We start from the raw sequence: 17,831 nt of genomic DNA, 5'->3' as shown, positions 1-17,831 counted from the left end.
ATTTAATAAAAAAAGACCCAATTGTGATGTTTATGGGACATATAGGAGTGCCAACAAAGAAGCTCGTCAAAGGTAATGAATGTTTTATATTTTATTTCTGCGTTTTGTGTAGCGCCGGCTACGCTAATTCTTTTGTTTACGTCCCCTTCAGGTATTTCGGGGTGTTGCATGCTATCAGATAATAGCTTCTCATGCTTTCGCCGAAAAGCATTTAAAAAATCTGACTTGTTGGCTCGATTCACAACGAGTGTAGCTTGAATTGAGTACCCTGCATTTGTGTTTTAATGAACGTCTGAGTTTTAACGAGTGCTATTAGCATTTGGCGTAGCGCATTTGCATTTATTGTTGGCAAGGTGGGACGCTGGCGCGTCGGGTTGCCCAGCGAGGTTAATCCACCAGAAAAGACTGAAGAAATAATACTTCATATATTGTAGTTAAACTCAAATATGCTAATATATGCCTTTATTTTTCAATAAAATGTTTAAAAAAGTATCATCTTTGTCAATTGTATCATAAATAGGACTGGTGGAGTTATGTCACATATGCAGCTAACACAAATATATGGAAATATTTGCTCTACCCAAAATGACAACCAACTAATTGCAGCATTACCGCAAAAATGGAAGAGGCAAGTTGAAGAGGCTAATAGTAAGGAACTTGTCTGTCGGCCCTGCAATAAGGACTAAAATTGGTTAAAGAAAATTGTGATAAATAAAAATATATACGAGTTTCATTTAACGACCAAAGAATTGACAGCTGTGCCATATAGATGTTAAAATAGTTGGGAAGAGATTTCCGATGTTCCCATTCCATGGCACATGGCTTATGAATTGACATGCAAAACAACGCCGGATTCAAAACGTTCAATTTTTCTATTTAAATGATTTTGCAAAATTCTTGCAACCAATAGAATGTTATATATATGGGGGGAGGGGGGGATAAAATCTTACCAGCTCTGCAGATTTTGCTGAGAGGAGGCAGAGTCATTAGATATTTGTTTTTGGTACTGTCCATATGTAGCTGGTTTTTGGTCACAGGTCAAGGAATGTCTGAAGAATTGCATCATTTACCTGGAGCTAATGCTGCAGATAGCACTACCGGGTGATCAATAATACAATAATACTAATAGCAAAAATGTATATCTTTCATTTACAATCTGTAGAAACTATGAGAATAGAAAGGTTCAGAACTTTTGTGAAGAATCACAGGACAGTTGAAAAAATATATGGCAAATAGAAATCCAATATGGATAGTGTTAAGAGATAGATGGGAGGGGTTGAATGGAGCTGAAGAGTGGGACTAATAAATACAAGATAACAAATGTAAAATATACTGTGTCTGTAACATGTACAGTGCCTTGCGAAAGTATTCGGCCCCCTTGAACTTTGCGACCTTTTGCCACATTTCAGGCTTCAAACATAAAGATATAAAACTGTATTTTTTTGTGAAGAATCAATAACAAGTGGGACACAATCATGAAGTGGAACGACATTTATTGGATATTTCAAACTTTTTTAACAAATCAAAAACTGAAAAATTGGGCTTGCAAAATTATTCAGCCCCTTTACATTCAGTGCAGCAAACTCTCTCCAGAAGTTCAGTGAGGATCTCTGAATGATCCAATGTTGACCTAAATGACTAATGATGATAAATACAATCCACCTGTGTGTAATCATGTCTCCGTATAAATGCACCTGCACTGTGATAGTCTCAGAGGTCCGTTAAAAGCGTAGAGAAGCATCATGAAGAACAAGGAACACACCAGGCAGGTCCGAGATACTGTTGTGAAGAAGTTTAAAGCCGGATTTGGATACAAAAAGATTTCCCAAGCTTTAAACATCCCAAGGAGCACTGTGCAAGCGATAATATTGAAATGGAAGGAGTATCAGACCACTGCAAATCTACCAAGACCTGGCCGTCCCTCTAAACTTTCAGCTCATACAAGGAGAAGACTGATCAGAGATGCAGCCAAGAGGCCCATGATCACTCTGGATGAACTGCAGAGATCTACAGCTGAGGTGGGAGACTCTGTCCATAGGACATCAATCAGTCGTATATTGCACAAATCTGGCATATATGGAAGAGTGGCAAGAAGAAAGCCATTTCTTAACCTCTTACATCTATGGGGGCGCTATTTCATTTTTGGATGAAAAACGTTCCCGTTTTAAACAAGATATTTTGTCACAAAAAGATGCTCGACTATGCATATAATTGATACCATTCGAAAGAAAACACTCTGACGTGTCCAGAAATACCAAGATATTCTCTGTGCGTGCCCTAGAACGTGAGCTTCAGGCAAAACCAAGATGAGATGGCATCCAGGAAATGACAAGGATTTTTGAGGCTCTGTTTTCCATTGTCTCCTTATATGGCTGTGAATGCGAGAGGAGTGAGTCAACCCTTTCTGTCGTTTCCCCAAGGTGTCTGCAGCATTGTGACGTATTTGTGGGCAGATCATTGGATGATTGACCATAAGAGACCACATTTACCAGGTGTCCGCCCGGTGTCCTGCGCCGAAATTGGTGCGCAAAGTCACCTGCCAGTATTTTTCCATGCGATACAGAGAGGAAAGCAAGCTTCCACGAACTGCATATCAATGAAGAGATATGTGAAAAAACACCTTGAGGATTGATTCCAAACAACGTTTGCCATGTTTCGGTCGATATTATGTAGTTAATCCGGAAAAAGTTTTACGTTGTAGGTGACTGAATTTTCGGTTCGTTTGGTAGCCAGACGCAATGTAGAAAACGGAACGATTTCTCCTACACACAGACGCTTTCAGGAAAAACTGCGCATTTGGTATGTAACTGAGAGTCTCCTCATTGAAAACATCAGAAGCTCTTCAAAGGTAAATGATTTTATTTATTTGGTTATCTGGTTTTTGTGAAAATGTTGCATGCTAAATGCTACTCAAAATGCTATGCTAGCTTTGCATACTCTTACACAAATTAGTCAATTTCTATGGTTCAAAAGCATATTTTGAAAATCTGAGATGACAGTGTTGTTAAGAAAAGGCTAAGCTTGAGAGCAGATGCATTATTTTCATTTTATTTGCGATTTTCAGAAATCGTTAACGTTGCGTTATGCTAATGAGCCTGAGGCTTTAGTCACAAACCCGGATCCGGGATGATGAGTTTCAAGAAGTTAAAGATATCCATAAAAAGTGTCGTTTAAAGTTTGCCACAAGCCACCTGGGAGACACACCAAACATGTGGAAGAAGGTGCTCTGGTCAGATGAAACCAAAATTGAACTTTTTGGCAACAATGCAAAACGTTATGTTTGGCGTAAAAGCAACACAGCTCATCACCCTAAACACACCATACCCACTGTCAAACATGGTGGTGGCAGCATCATGGTTTGGGCCTGCTTTTCTTCAGCAGGGACAGGGAAGATGGTTAAAATTGATGGGAAGATGGATGGAGCCAAATACAGGACCATTCTGGAAGAAAACCTGATGGAGTCTGCAAAAGACCTGAGACTGGGACGGAGATTTGTCTTCCAACAAGACAATGATCCAAAACATAAAGCAAAATCTACAATGGAATGGATCAAAAATAAACATATCCAGGTGTTAGAATGGCCAAGTCAAAGTCCAGACCTGAATCCAATCGAGAATCTGTGGAAAGAACTGAACACTGCTGTTCACAAATGCTCTCCATCCAACCTCACTGAGCTCGAGCTGTTTTGCAAGGAGGAATGGGAAAAAATTTCAGTCTCTCGATGTGCAAAACTGATAGAGACATACCCCAAGCGACTTACAGCTGTAATCGCAGCAAAAGGTGGCGCTACAAAGTATTAACTTAAGGGGGCTGAATAATTTTGCACGCCCAATGTAAAAAAGTTTGAAATATCCAATAAATGTCGTTCCACTTCATGATTGTGTCCCACTTGTTGTTGATTCTTCACAAAAAAAATACAGTTTTATATCTTTATGTTTGAAGCCTGAAATGTGGCAAAAGGTCGCAAAGTTCAAGGGGGCCGAATACTTTCGCAAGGCACTGTATATAGGTTCAGATCTTTTGGCCAATAGAAATCAAACTGGATGGACATCATAAATAGAGGAAGGCCAGGACTAAAGACAAACAAAATATTAATATTGTAAAATAGATTGTCCTTGAAATGTATATGGTATGTATAAGCTGGAAGTGGAAGCCTAAGTGATGTTGTTCATTAGTTTAATCCAGTTTGGGGAGGGGTGGTAGAGTTTGTGGGGAAAAAATAAAGGAAAATATATTTGAATAAGATGTGTATGTATGTATGTATGTGCGCTACTGAGTCGGCATTACCTTTATTATCAACGTTAGAGGCTACTGGGTTGCATTCAATATATTTTTGTGATGGTTCTATACCACAATCTTTACAGTATACAGACATATAAGACCCACGTTTGAAGAGTGATGATTCTTTCACCGTTACATTATGTTGACTTAATAGCAAGAAGACATGGTAATAATGCCACTGATCACAGCCTGAAATGGAAGGAATTCGGTGGCAACAATGCCTGATACGTTATCAATAATATGTACACTGTCAGATGAATTTCCGTGTCAATTTGTGTAATTGTAATGGAAGTGCATCTAGTCATACATCAACATAATTGTACATTTCTCTAAAAACAATATCATTGTAAAAGCCATGATGCCTTCTTCATCTTCAACTCAGTTTCCCATTACATTTTTATTGTGTTTCACCAGACCGGTTAGTGGGTCTTCACAGAGTTTGACCAAAGCTTACAACACTCTTTGGCCCTATTTTAGTTCCTTTTCACACTTTGAGACTGTGCTAAAGTGCAAAGGCCTTGCTATATTTGTTAGTTGGGGTTTTACTTCTCCTAAATACTTACATGCCACTTGGAACACAAGTCACTTTAATAATGCCACTTGAATAATGTTTACATATCTTGCATTACTCATCTCATATGTATATACTTTATTCTATACTATCTACTACCTGTCTATGCCGTTCTGACATTGCTCGTCCATGTATTTATATATTCTCAATTCCATTCCTTTACTTAGATTTGTGTGTATTAGGTATTTGTCGTGAATCTGTTAGATATTTCGCTACACCCACAAAAACATCTGCTAAGCAAATCAAATCAAATCAAATCAAATTTATTTATATAGCCCTTCGTACATCAGCTGATATCTCAAAGTGCTGTACAGAAACCCAGCCTAAAACCCCAAACAGCAAGCAATGCAGATGTAGAAGCACGGTGGCTAGGAAAAACTCCCTAGAAAAGCCAAAACCTAGGAAGAAACCTAGAGAGGAACCAGGCTATGTGGGGTGGCCAGTCCTCTTCTGGCTGTGCCGGGTAGAGATTATAACAGAACATGGCCAAGATGTTCAAATGTTCATAAATGACCAGCATGGTCGAATAATAATAAGGCAGAACAGTTGAAACTGGAGCAGCAGCACGGCCAGGTGGACTGGGGACAGCAAGGAGTCATCATGTCAAGTAGTCCTGGGGCATGGTCCTAGGGCCGCGGTTCAGTTGAAACTGGAGCAGCAGCACGGCCAGGTGGACTGGGGACAGCAAGGAGTCATCATGTCAGGTAGTCCTGGGGCATGGTCCTAGGGCTCAGGTCCTCCGAGAGAGAGAAGGAGAGAATTAGAGAACGCACACTTAGATTCACACAGGACACCGAATTGGACAGGAGAAGTACTCCAGATATAACAAACTGACCCCAGCCCCCCGACACATAAACTACTGCAGCATAAATACTGGAGGCTGAGACAGGAGGGGTCAGGAGACACTGTGGCCCCACCCGAGGACACCCCCGGACAGGGCCAAACAGGAAGGATATAACCCCACCCACTATGCCAAAGCACAGCCCCCACACCACTAAGCACGTGTGACAAATACAATTTGATTTGATTTGAAGGTCCATCATCAGCATGCACCATACGACACACATTCACAAAGTTGGTCCCTAAACTAAAAGCCTTGTAGAGTTATTGTAGCCATTGTAAGTTATAGTCAAATTGATTGGAATTGAATTGAAATTGAGGGTAAAACTAAGTGGGTTAACAACTAAGTAAAACTCAACTGATGCATTTGGCACAACTGTTGTGATAAAACAAGGTTTGGTCTGCACAAATATAATCACATAAGCATTGTGGAAGCCTGCGCATTGGTTGTTTAAACTCTTTATTGTATCACAAAAATATCAGCTACCACATCCATGGTGTCAAATGCGTTGTACATCAGTTGTACAACCTGAGTGTGTACAGGTCCAAAGATATCTATTCAGTCAGATATTAGTGACTATTAGTAAAGATCCACCAGCACCATAAATGGCTGAAGTTATGTATGCTCTACCAATGACGTTTGGTTTGCTTTTTGTTGTTTTTGTAATACGTTGAGATGCACTAAAAACGGAGCTGTTAAGATGGAACGCAAGATCTGACCAATGTGAACCATATGCACAATTATTTAATTGAAATTTGAACTGCCCTCATGCATTAGTGCAAAGACTGAAAGAACAATTATACCAAGGGCCTGAATGTCAATGCAATATTTTTGGTTACTTTATACTGACTTTAGCATCATCTACAACTGTGGCTAATTGTGCTGAAATTAAAATTTGTAGGTATAGGGTCTAGTTTCCTGAATTTCCACCTGACTGTTGTGCCCAAAGTAAACTGCCTGTTACTCAGGCCCAGAAGACAGGATATGCATATAATTGCTAGCATTGGATAGAAAACACTTTGAAGTTTCTAAAACTGTTAAAATAATGTCGGAGACTATAACAGAATTGATACAATTCCAACTGAAATTATTTTTTTAGGTCCCAGGCTCTTATAATGGAAACCTATTCCTGTTCCAATGTAAATCTGTCTCCCAGATTGCAATTCCTATGGCTTCCACTAGATGTCAACAGTCTTTATTCAATTTTTCAGGCTTGTTTTTGAAAAACATGCAAGAATTTGGAGTTTTGGTTAGGAGAGCACCGGTACAATATCAATCTTTTGGCGTGCTTTTTGGGATATAAAGAAGGATTTTATCTAACAAAACGACCATTCATGTTGTAGCTGGGACTCTTGGGATTGCAAACAGAGGAAGGTCTTCAAAAGTAAGTGATTTATGTAATCGCTATTTGTGATGTTATGAAGCCTGTGCTGGTTGAAATATATGTTGATGTGGGGCGCTGTCCTCAGCCAATTGCATGTAATGCTTTTGCCAGAAAGCATATTGTAAATCGGACAAGCAGTTAGATTAACAAGAATTTAAGCTTTTAAATGATATAAGATACTTGTATGTTCATGATTGTTTAAAATTACGATTATTTATTTGAATTGCGCACCCATCAATTTCATGGAATGTTGTCGGCTGGTGTCCCGCTAGCGGGACGCCTATCCCTAGTGTTGTACTGTGCAACAGTTTGTCTCACCACAAAATGACGGAGTGAGAAGGGGGAACAAAATACAGATACTGACTCTCATCTTTGGCCTCTACAGATATTTTTACATTTCTCACAATTTATAATGACAAACAGTAATTAGATACTGTATATCTGTGATCTGTAAATGTGCTCACAAGTATCAGAGAAGAAGATCTCCACTGAACAGAGATACCTAAGTGAGACAGGCAGAGAGCAGGTGCACAGGAGTGGTAAGTTGATTCGTAATCGATTATTCATCGATTTCACACTTCACAACCATTGAAGAAGATATTTTGTGGAAAGCGATCTCAGGTAAAGTGATCCTAGGAACAGTCACAGTGATCAATGTTCGCTGATCTTTCAGCTCTGTTTACATACACAGACACATACATTGTCTCAACGAGATACATTTTGGCCTGCTGTGCGAGTATTACAGTTGTCACACCCTGGCCATAGAGAGGCCAGGGTGTGACTAGGTTGGGCATTCTAGTTTCTTTATTTCGATGTTGGTGTGGTTCCCAATCAGAGGCAGCTGTCTATCGTTGTCTCTGATTGGGGATCATATATAAGTTGTCCTTTTTCATTTGGGTTTTGTGGGTAGTTGTTTTCTGTTTAGTGTCTGCACCTGACAGAACCGTTTTGTTTTGTTCAACTTTGTTATTTTGTTGCGGTGTTCAGTTTTATAAAAAAATGATGAACGCCTACCGCGCTGCACCTTGGTCTCCTTCTTTATCCGACGACAGCCGTGACAACAGTGAAGTAATGTAGGATTGATCCAGGATTGATCCAAAAATTGATTCTAACCCATTGGTTCCCATTTAAGGATAAATTAACACTTACCCTTGGCAAAACATTGTCCAAAAATACTAGTAATTGAATCATGGGCAACGGCATAAATAGAACATTCTGTGTTACCCCGGCATATTTCCTCAAGAGCAAAACACAATGCAATCAGTGCTTATAATGCATAAAAACAAAAAAATCAGGCCGAGGCTTGACAAACCTCTTAGAGTATCCATTTTCTCTCTTTATATAAAATCAAAGAAAAAGTCTCATCATCATCATCATCAAAAGCCACTGAGTCACAGCACACATCACTATTGAACTATATGTTAGAACAGAATATGTGAGATGAAGATGACTGGCTTCAATTGGATGTGTATCAGGCCTGGCGTTGGTTGAACACTGGTCAGTGGTGACAACCACTGGATCAGGAAGAGAGAAGAGATCCCTCATTTCCTCCAGATCCAGGGTCAGCAATAGATATATTTAAAAGCACAAAACACACCCCTTTCCCTGACACTTCAACTGGCAGCGGACACAGTGGAGAAGAACTATAATGGAAAGATCTCGAACAGGAGCAGGTACAAGTTAGCCTGGTATCCAAACGGATTGCTCTGCGTTACACAAGAAAATAGTGGTGAGTGCCTCATTCAATCTGGTTTAACCAGGCTACCTATGAGTGTGATATAGGATGACATGCAGAAGGGGAGCCCCAGAAAATGTGTTACTGTGTCCCAAGCATGAGAGCAGGGCCAACAATTAATGGTGTAAAGATGGAAATAGCAACATTGAATCTAGATGACACAGTACAGTAAATAACACATTGCACCTGTTGTGAGGGAATTGTTTGACTGTGAACAATAGAGTAAGAGCCTGGAGACCGACAGCTGCTGATAATACAAAGATCTTTTTACATTGTCCACTGGGCCGTGTTCTGACCCTGCAAGTAGCTACCAGCAGTCCTGGGTGGCGAGATGTGACTGGGGCTCCTCCTGGAGGCCGGGGGGTTGACTAACGGAGACGTCATTCAGATGATTCAGGGACAGAGGGAGATCAAATCAGATCAAATGTTAATAGTCACATGCGCCGAATACAACAGGTGTTGCAGTGAAATGCTTACTTACGAGCCCCTAACCAACAATGCAGTTAAGATAAATACGGATGACGGCAGAAACTAACCCGAGATCAATTCCAAATAAATCGCAATCCTTCCCTGCCGTAATCCCCCCTCCCTGAGGCCCCCTCATCAAACTGCAGAGCGGCGTAGTTCAGCTCTTGCCTCTCCAAGTCTGCCATAGAGCCCACAGGTTGATAATCCCCGTCTTCTCCCTGTTGAAGGTACAGACAGAGATGAAAGCCCATTCAGAATCACAGGTTATGTGAGTACAGTGCCACTAATGCCATTGACACCTCAGAATATTCAGAGTATAAAGGGATAACATGACAGACATTGAGAGAGGAGGGTTAGTAGTTATTGGTGAGCAGAGGCGTAAGACAAGGAGATTGAGGCTGTTTAGCATATCCTGTTAGTATCAAGGCAGCCGTGCAACAGTAGTAGTGGAATACACAGGAAATACAACACATGGAAGAGAGCAGACAACTGTGGGCCAGATCTGGTTGTTGGTGACACATATGTGGCTCCGTTCTGGCACCACAATGTGTCATATGGCTCAGATCTGGTCCAAATGTTGGAGATGCGAACTGGGGGAGGGTTGGCACTTTGCTTATGGGCCATCTCTGGCTTGAGTTATGTGGCCCAAAGAACTTCCCATAGTTACTTTTGGTCTGAATGTGGGCCACATTGCCAGGCAAGGTCTGACATTTCATGCTACAGATCCACTTTAGGACCGTAACACCAAGTGGTTAACTGGGTAAAATGGTAAGTCGTAATATTGTAGATTAGAGCCAAATTTGGGCCATCGCATAATTTTGCTGTCTGTGATGTGTGAGGGATGCTGTCTACCACTGAGACTTGGAGTTGGGATTGAGGCTGGGTTGTTTAGGAACCTTACCGTGCTCTCCTCTAGAATGGAGTTCAACTTTGAGCCCAGAAGCTCACTCAGCAGTACTGTCCATCTCCCATTGTGCACGGGCTTGGGGGTGAAGATGAGCGTGCTTGACAGTACGGCTGTGTTGCTCTCTTCCACGTAGTCTGAGGTATAGTGGGATTCAGGCAGGTAGTCTGTGTACATCCATTGGATCTCTGGGCTATTCTCTGGACAGTTGTCTGGAGGATGCTGTAGCACGCCAACGTCATCAGCTACTATCTCCGCAGGGATGTCAATGTGGGCTGGTGTGGGGAACAGAGAGGACATAAGTGAATGACTTAAAATTCACAAATTCACAACATTTACCTATTCTCATTCAAACGAAAATAATTATAATCACAGCTAGGGAAATCCTATATCTATTTGTGCTTGCCAAATCCTACTGTCATTGTTATCCCATGTCAATCCAAACAGTGGACACAGTAGGTGACAAGACAGCACAAAAGATATGATACCAGGCGAGGGCAATCCCGCCCGTAAAAAAAGCCTCTCAGGGTCTCTCAGCAGGCTTACCCAGCACCTTGAGCTCAGAGAAGTCTGGGTAGGTGTAGATGTTGGCACCGCCCAGGTCGACACGGAAGTAGTACCTCCCTGAGTGCTCTGTACCTATATTACTAATGAGCAGGGTGCAGTTCCTCTGTTGCAGGTCCCCAATGAGCTTGGTACGCCCTTTGTAACTTTCACGCACAATGTCTTGAACACCACAGACGGGAAGAGCTGGGAGTAAGGCTTGCCAAAGCACCAGATGTTGTGGATGCCGCGGTGTGGCCGGATACATGAACGTGAAGTAGATGACCACACAGGAGTTGGTCATGGCCGAGACGTCCCTTGGTACCCAAACATTCCACTGGGATAGGGAGGGGAGATTAGAAATGGGAATATTGAGAGCGAAACTGTATATCAATGAACAATCTAAAATACATGAACAGTTTCAAAAGGAATCACTGAGAAAAGATGAGCAGAGAGAACAAAGGGAGAGAGAACAGAGGATGATATCATGATGTTCTCCCTGGGTGAGATGGTAAGAGCAGAGACCCTATGTGGAGGAAGCATATGCCTCACTCTCACCACTGGCAACACTTTAAGTGAGAGGGACAATGTTGAGCCAAGATGGACGCCAGCCAGCACATCAGCACATTAGGCTGATTTCCTGCTGCCAGGTGTGCCAGGACACTGTATCTACTCTGTACCCTTTTGTTTTAGTGTTGTTTGCTGTAAGTTTGACACACTCTAAAAGTCAACTGGGTCGATGCAGTAAAACCACCAAATCAGTTTTACTGTGCAATTGCATATCTAGATTACTGCTTTTCTAGTATTACATATGTAGTCTTTCAATTAATTTCCACAGTCTGAGTTATTGTGGTGTAATTGAGTAATTATTCACACTGACATGAGGGAATGAGAAACATAAGGGTTTTACCTTTGATGACCAGCAACAGGGGCAGAAGCAGCTCCAGACACCACATGGTGTCTGTTGAATCCTCCACCAGAGACCTCTGCAACAGACATCAGACCTCAATTACACATCAACTACTTCACACTTGACCATTCTGTTTTGGACCAATGGAGCCCCATGCTATGTGATATATGTCAATATAATGTTATATTCAATATATAAGTAATATGTTACCTGTGGTCAACTAATGTCAGTAGCAGTGACATATAACTGAAATGGTTCATGTCACTCTTTTTTTTTAAACATATTCTAATGAGCCTATGTTGCTTTTATCTCAGGTAACAATGACATATGTCAAGATGATTGTGTGTAAAAAGACAATAGACATATCTGAGGATCACCTTGAATGCTGAAGGTGGGAAAAGTAGCCAAGACAGAAAATGTCTGATTCTTCAGCTTGGTGGTAGTAGTAATAATGTTCACTAGAGGGCGCCCAATCACACCCAGACAGATCTACAGTCCTCTGCCTCAAAAAGTATGTCTTTACCCTTAACGCATTTGCCATTCGTAGGGCATTTGTACCATATTGCTGTTCTAAACTTGACGTGATCAGGGTGAGTGAAAGTACAGGAAATAACAGCACATAGGCCAGTCTGTGCTGTTATTTCTTCTGGACTGAAGTTTTGCAGTATGTGTTTGCAGCTGCTGGAGGTGCCTGTCCTGATGGAGGGGAATTAATATTCATGAGTAATAAACACTTCACTTGTCTGTAACATTTTTGATGATACAGAATCAGTTTAGATTAAAATGGGTTTTAATTGCCATACCATACTACTACCTCATCTATACATCTGCTAATGATTTCAATATTAACAATACTTGAAATGATTAAAGGAACACTACTTTGAAATGGTGCTCTCTCTGCCAGAGAGAAGAGTAGAGCTGCCCAGATGAGGACCCACATCCTGCCTCCACTGCCTAAATGAGTCAACCACAACACCAGGGTCTGTCCTCTTTCACCTCTTTCTCTGGTCACCTTGTCTGTTTCCACAGGCCTGGAGCACAGAAAGAGTATAGAATAATATGATAATGTTATGATAATACACATCTCATTGATAGCTCTGTAAGTGGAATACATAAGCATTCATAACATCTATCATGAACTTTTTATGACACGTTTATGATGGGTTCAACCTTCTTAGCACATTTTTAAAACTGTAATTTAATGCATGGAGGGAAGATATCAAATTCCAAGTAATGTTTTATTTTACCCTAATTGTCTGGAATTGATTTAGAAACCACATGGTAACAGAGTAATTACATACTTTTTACCTAAGTCATTATGGAGATTCATTGTAACAAACAAGAAAGTACCAATTGTTTCTACCAAGGAACAAGGAGATAGTATATAGCATTCTCTATTGCACTACACACTACCATTTTCCACCTGGACAAAAGGAACACCTATGTGAGGTTGCTACTCATTGACTACAGCTCAGCGTTCAACACCATAGTGCCCTCAAAGCTTATCACTAAGTTAAGGACCCTGGGACTAAACACCTCCCTTTGCAACTGGATCCTGAACTTCCTGACGGGCCGCCCCCCAGGTAGTAAGGGTAGGTAACAACACATCCACCACGCTTATCCTCAACATGGGGGCCCCACAGGGGAGCGTGCTCAGTCCCCTCCAGTACTCCCTGTTCACTCATGACTCCATGGCCAGGCACAACTCCGGCACCATCATTAAGTTTGCTGATTACACAACAGTGGTAGGCCTGATCACAGACAACAATGAGACAGCCTATAGGGAGGAGATCAGAGACCTGGCCATGTATTGCAAGGTCAACAACCTCTCCCTCAACATGATCAAGACAAACGATATGACTGTGGACTACAGGAAAAGGAGGAGCGAGCACGCCCACATTCTCATCGACGGGGCTGTAGTGGAGCAGGTTGAGAGCTTCAAGTTCCTTGGCGTCCACATCACCAACAAACTAACAAGGTCCAAGCACATCAAGACAGTCGGGAATAGGGCACAACAAAACTTATTCCCCCTCAGGAGACTGAAAATATTTGGCATGGGTCCTCAGATCCTCAAAAGGTTTTACAGCTGCACCATCGAGAGCATCCTGGCGGGTTGCATCACTGCCTAGTATGGCAACTGCTTGGCCTCCGACCGCAAGGCACTACAGAGGGTAGGGCGTACGTCTCGGTACATCACCAGGGCCAAGCTTCCTGCCATCCAGGACCTCTATACCAGGCGGTGTCAGAGGAAGGCCCTAAAAATTGTCATAGACTCCAGCTGCCACCCTAGCCAAAGACTGTTCTCTCTGCTACCGCATGGCGAGCGGTCCTCGAGCGCCAAGTCCAGTTTCTACCCCCAAGCCATAAGACTCCTGAACAGCTAATCAAATGGCTACCCAGATTATTTGCACCCCCCCCCATGCTGCTGCTACTCTCTGTTATTATCTATGCATAGCCACTTTAACAGTCCTACCTGCATGTACATAATTGCCTTGATTACCTCGACACCGGTGCCCACGCACATTCACACATTGATTCCGAACCAGTTCCCCCTGTGTATTGCTCCTCAAAACTGCATTGTTGGTTAAGGGCTTGTAAGTAAGCATTTCACTGTAAGGTCTACAACTGGTGTATTCGGCGCATGTGACAAATACAATTTGATTTGATGGGTGTGAACTGTCACCTCCTGTCCCCAGTCTGTTACTCCTCCCTCTAACCCGGTGCTGATGAATTTCAGTGTCATTTTGTGTAGTTAGTTGTAATGGAAGTGCACGTAGTCATAGATCCACATAATTTACCACTACTGTACAGTCAGAGACCTATCTGCAATTTATCACAAAACAATGTTACTGTAAAAGACAATATGCCTTTTTGGTCTTCAACTGAGTTTTCCCCACGTGTTTTACTTTAACCAGATCTGATAGCCTTACTGAGTTTGACCACAGTTTCTTCAACACTTTGGGCTGCAGTTAAGTTCCTCTTCACACTTTAAGACTGTGTTTAAGTGCCCCCACCCTTACTATATTTGTATAGGTGTGTTTTTACTTCTCCCAAATACTTACATTTGAGCTATAATCCCTAAAATACAATATGTGTTGCTGCTATTAGAAAAATAATATGTTCCGATCAGAACAGGCCTCATGCCTCAAAACGGACATTATAGTGGTATATTTTCTTTACAATATTCATGACTATTATTAAGGTCTCTGGATATTACTTCTTTTTTGGATGTTCTAAATGTCTGATGGCCTGGTGACAAGACCTTTAAACGTCTTCCAACCAGTGACGGCCACTGATTGGCTGAATAAGTTCATCACATATGAAGAAAAAGTAACTTCCTTCGATTCCAAGCAAAAATAAATGAAGAACATAACAGAAAATGTGGCATGCTTGTAAGGAAAAAATATGGAATGGAAATATATTGGCAGGTGAAGGAATCTACAGGTTTCCACAGCAATGGACAGAGTGCAATGAGCAAATATACCATTTCAGGACGGTAGTGCAGAGTGCATAGAATCATATCTCCATATTTGATTCACATAGTTTATCTAAATTAAAAATAGAAAATCCAATGTGCTTTTTCCTTCACTTATCATACAGTACTTACGCACTTTTCCATGATATCCAAAATAATTTTTATGATAAAAAATTGTGCCTCTGGGGGGGGGATCACGTGACCCCTGAACGAGATGTCCACATGAACTAAGAGCTCCTCACAAAATAGTTCCTCACAAAAGTCATGGCGACTACAAAAGGCAACCTTTTTACCCGGACTCGAGAAATAGAAAAAGAAAAAGCCTCCAAGAAGCAGCTATCTTCAGATAAAGCTAGTGCCATTAGCCAGGAGCAAGAGGACCCGTCCCCTTCTGAGGCCCAACAACAGCCAACCTCGCACTCTGTCGAAGACATCCTTTCTGAGCTGAGATCCCAATGTACAGAACTCAACATCAAATTAGACGGCATTAACTCTCAGTTCAGTGTGATAGGGGACAAGGTGACAACCCTGGAAAATGCTTTGCCTGACATCAACAACAAGATAAGCATCAACGCGGGGCGCCTGGATGAGGCAGAGGGGTGAACCATGGAAAACTCACTGGCAGACGCCATTGAAACAATAGCATCTGCTAAAAAGAAAACAGAGCATCTGGAAGAGAAAACAGAGGATATGGAAAATAGGGGGCAAAGGAATAGCATGCCACTGATCCGTTACCTGCAAGACAAACTTCTCAAGTGGCTTCACCTGTCCACCGACAGGCCCATAGTACTCAATAGAGCTCACCGAGGACTGAGGCCCCCACCAGCAGCCAGACAACAACCGCGCCCAATCACCATACGTTTCCTGAGATTCACCGACAAGGAACGAGTCCTACAGGCGGCGAAAATCAACACCATTACAGTGGGAAATGCCAAACTCCCCTTACACCAGGACTTGTCCACTGGAATACGCCGAAAGCGACGAGAGATTGACAAGGTGAAGATATACTTCATTGACCGAGGAATCTTTAGGGGATTCAAATACCCAAACGAGCTCAAGATTCTTCACCAAGGAGCCCTGCAACACATCAACACTCCCGAAGAGGCAAAGCGTTTTTTGAAAGACAGTTCTGGCCACTGACAAAATGGACCAATGATTTAAAGAGATTACTGTTAATACTAATGAAGGTAAGACGACATATAGTCAATGACCCACAAGCCCCGCTTAATGTTGCTACAGCTGTCTAATTTGTATTTATTTTATTTTAGCTGAGACAGAGATAGGCCCTATAGCATAACCTAGGCCTTCTAACGTTCTAGCCTACTTGTATTTCCACTTTTTTTAAATGATTTGTAGTTATAATTTTCACAAAGGCCTCCGCCATTTATAGCCAGTCGATTACGACACATCTACAGACCTAACGAGAGGCTCAGTGTGTCAATTTTATGCCTATGGCCTTATCCTGTTGATATTTTGTTTTAATGAAAACAAACAACTTAACTCCCCATTCCGGGTCTGGGAGCTTAATCATCGACTGACACTAATTAGCATAACGCAACGGACATAAATATTCCTAGAAAATATTCATATTCATGAAAATCACAAGTGAAATATATTGAGACACAGCTTAGCCTTTTGTTAATCACCCTGTCATCTCAGATTTTCAAAATATGCTTTACAGCCAAAGCTAGACAAGCATTTGTGTAAGTTTATCGATAGCCGAGCATAGCATTTTGTCCAGCTAGCAGCAGGTAACTTGGTCACGGAAATCAGAAAAGCAATCAAATTAAATCGTTTACCTTTGATGAGCTTCGGATGTTTTCACTCACGAGACTCCCAGTTAGATAGCCAATGTATTATTTTTGTAGGCGAAATAGCTCCATTTGTTCTTCACATTTGGCTGAGAAATCGCCGGGAAATTGCAGTCACGAAAACACCGAAAAATATTCCAAATTAGCTCCATAATATCGACAGAAACATGGCAAAAGTTGTTTATAATCAATCCTCAAGGTGTTTTTCAAATATCTATTCGATAATATATCCACCGGGACAATTGGTTTTTCAGTAGGACCGATTGGAATAATGGCTACCTCTATATTTTACGCAAGAATCACTCTGAGAGCATCAGGTGACCACTTGCGCTATGTAGCCGCTTACGGGTATTCTTCAACATAAATGCGTAAAACTACGTCACAATGCTGTAGACACCTTGGGGAATACGGAGAAAAAGTAATCTGGTTGATAGCCCATTCACTGCTCAATAGGGACGCATTGGAACGCAAAGCTTTCAAAAGATGAGTCACTTCCGGATTGGATTTTTCTCAGGCTTTCGCATGCAATATCAGTTCTGTTATACTCAAAGACAATATTTTTACCATTTTGGAAACTTTAGAGTGTTTTCTATCCTAAGCTGTCCATTATATGTATATTCTAGCATCTTGTCCTGACAAAATGTCCCGTTTACTACGGGAACGTTATTTTTCCAAAAATGAAAATACTGCCCCCTAGTCACAAAAGGTTAAACTTCTAGTGCCCGCTTGCTGTAGTGCGGGCTTATCCTTACTGTCAGTGGTGCTGTTGTGTTTTTTGCCTGCGTATTATGTTCTTTCCCTGTTTTGGAGACATACGTGTTCTATGGGCATTGCCTGTTTGTTTGGCTCGACTACGCGCAATAAACACATTTCTTTGGAAGTTTACTCTCTGCGCCTGACTCTACACC

The 17,831-nt window shown here is 41.6% G+C and overlaps 1 pseudogene; it reads right to left on the bottom strand.

The window, feature by feature from the left end:
• Positions 1-9,354: 9,354 nt before the first annotated feature.
• Positions 9,355-13,855, bottom strand: LOC135521612 (myelin-associated glycoprotein-like; annotated as a pseudogene).
• Between the last annotated feature and the right edge of the window lie 3,976 nt (positions 13,856-17,831).

Source organism: Oncorhynchus masou, chromosome 30 (genome assembly GCF_036934945.1).
Source record: "Oncorhynchus masou masou isolate Uvic2021 chromosome 30, UVic_Omas_1.1, whole genome shotgun sequence".
Taxonomy (NCBI): domain Eukaryota; kingdom Metazoa; phylum Chordata; class Actinopteri; order Salmoniformes; family Salmonidae; genus Oncorhynchus; species Oncorhynchus masou.
The sequence above is the reverse complement of the archived record's forward strand: the minus strand, read 5'-3'. Positions and strand labels throughout refer to the sequence as shown.